Raw genomic sequence first — 8,282 nt, forward strand, 5'->3', positions numbered from 1 at the left:
CAGCATGTCCGGAGCCTGTGCTCCGCAACGAGAGAGGCCACGACAGTGAGAGGCCCACATAACGCAAAAAAAAAAAAAAAAAAAAAAAAACCTAGGTATAAACCTACCTAGGGAGACAAAAGACCTTTATGCAGAAAACTATAAGACACTGATGAAAGAAATTAAAGATGATACCAACAGATGGAGAGATATACCATGTTCTTGGATTGGAAGAATCAATATTGTGAAAATGACTATACTACCCAAAGCAATCTACAGATTCAATGCAATCCCTATCAAATTACCAGTGGCATTTTTTATGGAACTAGAACAAAAAATCTTAAAATTTGTATGGAGACACAAAAGACCCCGAATAGCTAAAGCAGTATTGAGGGAAAAAAATGGAGCGGGAGGAATCAGACTCCCTGACTTCAAACTATACTACAAAGCTACAGTAATCAGACAATTTGGTACTGCCACAAAAACAGAAACACAGATCAATGGAACAAGATAGAAATCCCACAGATAAACCCACGCACCTATGGTCAGCTAATCTATGACAAAGGAGGCAAGGATATACAATGGAGAAAAGACAGTCTCTTTAATAAGTGGTGCTGGGAAAACTGGACAGCTACATGTAAAAGAATGAAATTAGGACACTTCCTAACACCATACACAAAAATAAACTCAAAATGGATTCCAGACCTAAATTTAAGACTGGACACTATAAAACTCTTAGAGGAAAACATAGGAAGAACACTCTTTGACATAAATCACAGCAAGATCTTTTTTGATCCACCTCCCAGAGTAATGGAAATAAAAACAAAAATAAACAAATGGGACCTAATGAAACTTAAAAGCTTTTGCACAGCAAAGGAAACCATAAACAAGACGAAAAGACAACCCTCAGAGTGGGAGAAAATATTTGCAAATGAATCATCAGACAAAGGATTAATCTCCAAAATATATAAACAGCTCATGTAGCTCAATATTAAAGAAACAAACAACCCAATCCAAAAATGGGCAGAAGACCTAAGTAGACATTTCTCCAAAGAAGACATACAGATGGGCAAGAAGCACATGAACAGCTGCTCAACATCACTAACTATTAGAAAAATGCAAAACTACAATGAGATATCACCTCACACCAGTTAGAATGGGCATCATCAGAAAATCTACAAACAAATGCTGGAGAGGGTGCGGAGAAAAGGGAACCCTCTTGCACTGTTGGTGGGAATGTAGATTGATACAGCCACTATGGAGAACAGTATGGAGATTCCTTAAAAAACTAAAAATAGAATTACCATATGATCCAGCAATCCCACTACTGGGCAAATACCCAAAGAAAACCATAATTCAAAAAGACACATGCACCCCAATGTTCATTGCAGCACTATTTACAATAGCCAGGTCATGGAAGCAACCCAAATGCCCATCGACAGACGAATGGATAAAGAAGATGTGGTACATATGTACAATGGAATGTTACTCAACCATAAAAAGGAACGAAATTGGGTCATTTGTTGAGAGGTGGATGGATCTAGAGACTGTCATACAGAGTGAAGTAAGTCAGAAAGAGAAAAGCAAATATCGTATACTAACACATGTATGTGGAACCTAGAAAAATGGTACAGATGAACCGGTTTGCAGGGCAGAATTTGAGACACAGATGTAGAAAACAAACATATGGACATCAAGGGGGGAAAGCCGCAGGGGGGTTGGGATGGTGGTGAGATGAATTGGGTGATTGGGATTGACAAGTATACACAGATGTGTATAAAACTGATGACTAATAAGGACCTGCTATATAAAAAAACAAATAAAAGAAAAAAAGCTATCGAAAATCACTGACCACCCTGAAACATTTTGAAACCGAGAGAACAAAGGCAAGATGTGAGAAGCAATTATTAAGGTGCTGAAAAGTCCAGAGACAGGGACTGGACCCCAGAGAACAAAGAACAAGATGGATGAACCCACTTCAGAGACAATCGTATCATGCATTGCTCACGTCAAGGATCTGAAAACCCAGGGGGCGTCTCTGATAGAGCCATCTTGGGAAGGTCAGTGTGACACCAAGCGTGTGACACCCTCCTGCTCTTCCCCATCTGTTCGTCCTGGACCCAACAACTGGAGAAGAAAGAAGAGAACCTGATAGGCAGCAGAGTCGAGGGTGGGGTGCCTCTACCCGTCATATGACCGTGGACCACAGAGCAAGTCTGAGCTTGATGGAGGGGAAAGGGAAACAACTCTGATTAGGATATAAGATTGAAGTCTTGACTTGGACCAGACTATATTTTTCAATACCTGAAATCAGACTGTTTCTTTCTGTTAAAGTGACTTGGCAGCTATGGGATTTTTTCCAAGCTGTTATCAAGGGACAGGGAAGAAAGACACATCAAAGAAGACAGCAGTAGGCAGAAAAGAATGTTATTTCCTCTTTGTATTCAATTAATTCAATCAAGAAAACAGTTACTTGTGGAACTGTTTACAAACCCCAATCACACTAATATTAATGCCCCCCACCGACACACAAAGTATTTTAAGAGGCATAGAGCCCACACAGAAAAGTTTGTCTGATTAGTCAGTCTGAGTCACTTACACATTCTCTAATTGAAGGAGACCAAACCCCAGGATTGAGCGTCCTGATGGTCCTACCATAATTATGTAAAAGTGGTAAAGAACATTTCCCCTAAGGAAGGGATGCTGGAAAAGAGAAACAAACAAAAAACAAACAGTGGATGGATCACAGCAGCTGACCTACATGTTTTGGTTTTGTCTCAGTTGTCAGTAATCATCTCCTTCTGTCTTTTTCATTAATCTACTTTTTAAACTTCTCCCTTGAATATTAGGATTGATTAAAGGAATCAAAGAGCAGGACATCTGTGAGGCAGAGGGAGTGTGGGGTAGACTTCAGGTCAGCGGGTTCTTCCTGGAAGCTGTATGAACTTGGGACAAATGACCCCATAACTTTTAAGCCTTAACACTCCTTTAAAAACTTACAAAATTGACCTAACAAAGGAAAAAAAAAAACAGTCAACGGTCACATGAGTGACTTCAGAAGCAACTTAATTAGGTATTGGTTTTCCTTAGAGGAATAAATATATAATCTATATTATGGTGCATCCAGTGGGTTTTAAAGATAAGATCAAGAAACATGAAAGTCACCTTTTATGTTAAACAATAAAGAGATTTATATAATAGACTGCCCAGGTAATAAATAAAGGTCTAAATAGAAGGGAAAGAAAGAGGATAGAAGAGAAATAGAAACGGAGAACAAAAATTTCAAGGAAAAGGCAGAGGCAGAGACAAACACAAACAAATTACAAAGAAAGAAATAACAGGCAGGGTGAGCGAAAGAAGCTGGGGGGGTGGGGAGCGGGCAATACAAGGTAATGTCTGTATGATAGGAGCGCCATCTTGTGGCATAAAAGGATAGTGCAGCTGATGGCTTCTGACGCCTTCTTCCTCTCTCTCAACTGTACAGTAACTGCAAACAGTAACTTCACTTTCTTGGTACATTTGCAACGAACCAAGTGAAATTAAATAGCGGGAAAAGCCCAATGTATGAACTGAGGTTTCCCAATTCTTCCGAGGGGAAACAATGGCTCATAGAACATTCCAAACATTACAAAGATCAGATACACCTGAAAACGTTCAGAACAAATCTAAAAATAATGACATTTGTAAGTAAAGTTTTCTTAATATTAAGTTTCCTGTGACTTCTGTTTCATTTACCTCAATTAATTCATTTATTCATTCAACAAAGAATATTTATTGAACATATATGATGTGCCCCAAATAGCACTCTGTGGGTGGGAGATACAGCAGCTCCTGACCAATGAAGCTTCTGTTTCAGTGGAAGATAAACAATCCAGAAATAAACAAGTAAATATAAAGTGCCAATTGGGATTGGGTACTACAGTGCTAACCAAAGCAGGATGTGGCAGATAGGAAGCATGGGGGTGAGAGAGGGCATTACTGTTTTATCTGGGACGGATAGAATGAAAATGAGCAGAGACATGAAGTGAGGGAGTGAGTCATGTGGCTTTAGGGGGAAAACAGACCCAAAGGGGACTAAGAGACAGAGGTGCTCAGGCTCTGGAGTCAGACACACTTGATCTCTCCAAGCTTGCATTTCTTCAACTACAAAATGAGAATTAAAATGCTTTCTTTGTTATACTCTTGGAAGATCAAATGGGGATAAAATGTTGCAAAGGTTATATGCATATAAAGTGCTTTGCACAGTGCCAGGCACGTGGCTTGTATACAAAAGTGTGGGGGGGGAGGGATAAATTAGGAGTTTGGGATTAGCATGTACACACTACTATATATAAAATAGATAACCAACGAGGACCTACTGTGTAACACAGGGAACTCTACTCAATATTTTGTAATAACCTATAAGGGAAAAGAATCTGAAAAAGTATATATATATATATATATGAATCACTTTGTTGTATACCTGAAGTTGACACATTGTAAATCAACTATCTTTCAATAAAAAAACCCAATAAACATTAGCTATTACCTATGTCAGTTTTTTTTTTTTTTTTTTTTTTTTTTTTTTTGCGGTGTGTGGGCCTCTCACTGTTGTGGCCTCTCCCATTGCGGAGCACAGGCTCCGGACGCGCAGGCTCAGCCGCCATGGCTCACGCGCCCTGCCTCTCCGCGGCATGTGGGATCTTCCAGGACCGGGGCATGACCCCGTGTCCCCTGCATCGGCAGGCGGACTCTCAACCACTGCGCCACCAGGGAAGCCCCCTATGCCAGTTTTGATCCATGTGACATTATAGACACAGATTTGAAAACACCTTGATTCTTACGTTTTTATGGGATTGTTCAATAATAATAGCTACTATCGAGTGCTTACTCTATCCACCTTATGTTAAATCGTCACAATATGTCAAAAAGGGGTAATATTATTTCCATTTTACAGATGAGGAAACTGAGGCCCAAAGAAGCTAAGTAGCTCGTCCATGTTCATTCATGCAGTCTGTGTGAGCCAGAATTCAGACCCAGGCAGTCTGACTGCAGAATCTGTGTTCTTCGTCACAACAGGAAACTAGCCCTCAATTAGCTGTGCACAGAAGGCAAGTGTTGGAAGCCAGAATCTGAACCCAGACTTCTCATTTCTTCCCCTCCATGTACCTCTCATTCAGAATTACTTGATTTAATCTCTGTGATTCAAATTTGATCATTACACCCAAACTGCACCAAGATGATGCCAAAACAATTGATCAGCGAAAAGTAAGATTTCAAATCACCTACCCAGTTGTTTTTCATATTAGGGGAAATAGCAACCCATCAGGGAGTTGTGAAACCAATTTGGTCAATGGTAATCAGCTTCTTTTAAAAAAATGAAATAGGGCTTCCCTGGTGGCGCAGTGGTTGAGAGTCCGCCTGCCGATACAGGGAACACGAGTTCGTGCCCCGGTCCGGGAAGATCCCACATGTCGCGGAGCGGCTGGACCCGTGAGCCATGGCCGCTGAGCCTGCGCGTCCGGAGCCTGTGCTCCGCAACGGGAGAGGCCACAACAGTGAGAGGCCCGCGTACCGCAAAAATAAATAAATAATAAATAAATAAATAAATGAAATAGATAAAATGTAAAACACCATATAGGTACACATAGTAAGGATATTTTCGAGTAAACCTTTGTTTCACGCTCGCACGTGCGCGCACGCGTCTATTTAAGTCCTCAGCACTCTCTGTATTGTGATGTAAAATGCATTTCTTACAGTGCGCCTCAATCTAAATATCTCAAAAAACACTGATTTAGGTGATACTCTTTAATCTTCTCAAAAAGATGATTAGTTGCTCAATTATACTTTTCGATTTCCAATCTAGCCTGTTGAAATCAGGTATGTACATCATAAGATGAATTACCAGAATGGAATTTTCATGCCTTGTTCAGATATGTTGCTGTCATGGACAAACCAAGTCTTTACCTACATGTTATCAGCAAATCTGGAACAAGAATACAATTTTTACTCTTTAGTGTTTATTATTCTTCCCAAAGACTTGTTGGATTTTTTTTCTTTCATTGAGGAGACAAGTCATTTTAGCCTCCAACACATACTGCCTCATTTTGCTAATCATAAAATTTATGTCACACACTGAAAAAGAATAAACAAATTACAAGCCTTAAAGAGACAGGTTGGATTTTCAACCAGTAGGTGAGCTTATATACCATATATTCAGCCATCCTCAGGCATTTTTCAAAGTTGGAAATGTCAGGCATTTATATGGTTTATTTGTAAAGCACTAACAATAATTGGAACATTATGGTCTTATTATTTGCCAAAGAAATTTATTTAAGCAATTCAAGTGGTTGAAGGTTAAGGGTGTAGAAAAATGTCATGTGACACCAAATAAAATTTTATTACTGTTTTTGCACTTACATAACTTAGAAACACCTACTTAAAATAAATAAATAAATAGCTTCCTCCCTTATGACAAAAGTTTAATCTTAGCTCACACTTTTAGAGACGTGACATAGGGCAAAGGATGTTTTGATAGCTTTAGAATTTTCTGTACAAAATATGATTTGGAGCCAAAAATATCAACACTCAAAACTAATCAGTCATCAAAATATCAGTCAGTTCTCGTAGTATGGACTTCGAGGCAAAAAACAAACAAAAAACAGAAAACCTTCACTGTGTCTGATATTTTAGTTCCATGGTTGGCCTTCCTTGGTGTCCTTCAGTCAGTATCAGAGAAATTTCTGAAATTGAAGAACAGAGATGATCAGAGCTCCTTCTCTACTCACCTTCCATATCACCACCATCTCTATCTAATGCTACCACTTCCACCATTACCAGACCTACAAAGTCTAGAGCCCTCTATGGGGAAAGCAATGAGTTCCTAAGTCTTGTCATCAGCCCACCAGCCTTCACGTAATAATCATTTGTTTCCCTATCTCTCTGCATCTCCACAATTCTATTCACCAACCACAGAAAAATTGATTTCCAAGAAAAGACTTAACACTTTTATGGTCCTGATTTTCCTGATCATTTCTGGTTTCAAATACTTTATCCTCCAATCCTCAGAAACAGGGTTAAAATTGTGCCACAACTCCATGGTTGCAGCCTCTGTGACAGGTATCACTTATTGCTCTTTCCTGCTGAGCCCAGACACAGCTTCAGAATCCTCCTCAACCCTGCAACTGGGGCAACCACTAGCAGCTAAACAGAGTTGACATGAGATTGAATGTATTTGATCCTCGTGTTACACACCATCATAATGTCTAAAACCAACACTTTGATGTTCAAACACTATATCTCAGACCGTCCCTGGCATTTGAGCGGGGAACAAAAACCAATGTCAGACAACATGTTTGATTTTAAGGTTTGGAGGAAAGGGTTGCAGAATTTTGCATAATAAGAAAACGAATAGCTTCCAGGGAACAAAAATGTCCATGATTAATATGACCAAATAATGGGAAATCTAGTTCATCCCCATGTCTAGCATTTTGCCCCATTGATCAACCCAAAATCAAACCTTTTGTCAAATAAAGAGCTGTTAGTTTTTAGATTTAAACAAAATTGACACTACAGCTATGACAATGTATTCCCTTTCTTGAGGACATTTGCAGTAGAAGTCACACCTCAAAGGGGAACCAAAGGATTTCACTTTAAAAGGATTTGACTTTAAAGAATTTCAGCCAGGAGAAAACTGGAAATCTTTGGTTATGGCAAGATAATATATGTAATATATTAATTTATGTCTTATACTAGTCTAAACTAAGGTACTTATCCCACTCTGGACTCAAAAAGGAGCCAAGCTTTCACTTTTTTCCCCATGGAAAGTGGTCAAGATCCCCACAAAAGACATAGAGTATCATCTGAAGAAAATATCTGATCTACCCAGACATCAGCATTAAGCTGAGAGGAAATAGTATTTGAGTTTCTTTTAGAAGGGATAGGTTTAATTGAAAGAACATATGTTAGAGGCTCGCTTCAGCAGCACATATACTGAAATTGGAACAGTACAGAGAAGATTAGCATGGCCCCTGAGCAAAGACGACACGCACGTTCATGAAGTGTTCCATATTTTTAGAATCTGAAAAATAATAGATATATATACATATGTATAACTGAATCACTTTGCTGTACACCTTAAGCTAACACACATTGTAAATGAACTAGACTTCAATAAAAGAAAAAAATTGGGTAAGTTGGGTGGGGGGAGCAATTGGATCCCCTTCCCCCAATTAATGACATTAAATGCAGGAAACTGACAGGCCTCTTTAGTAAAATAAACATAACTAAGATAAATAACAGCTATGCAACATAACACACTGTGT

At 39.1% G+C, this 8,282-nt stretch overlaps 1 non-coding gene across 1 annotated transcript; it reads left to right on the forward strand.

Moving 5' to 3' along the window:
* Positions 1–7,930: 7,930 nt before the first annotated feature.
* Positions 7,931–8,033, forward strand: LOC132435684 (U6 spliceosomal RNA). Its single transcript, XR_009521627.1, has one exon. It is a non-coding gene; the product is annotated as a U6 spliceosomal RNA (small nuclear RNA).
* The last annotated feature ends 249 nt before the right edge of the window (positions 8,034–8,282 follow it).

Source organism: Delphinus delphis, chromosome 12 (assembly GCF_949987515.2).
Source record: "Delphinus delphis chromosome 12, mDelDel1.2, whole genome shotgun sequence".
NCBI lineage: Eukaryota > Metazoa > Chordata > Mammalia > Artiodactyla > Delphinidae > Delphinus > Delphinus delphis.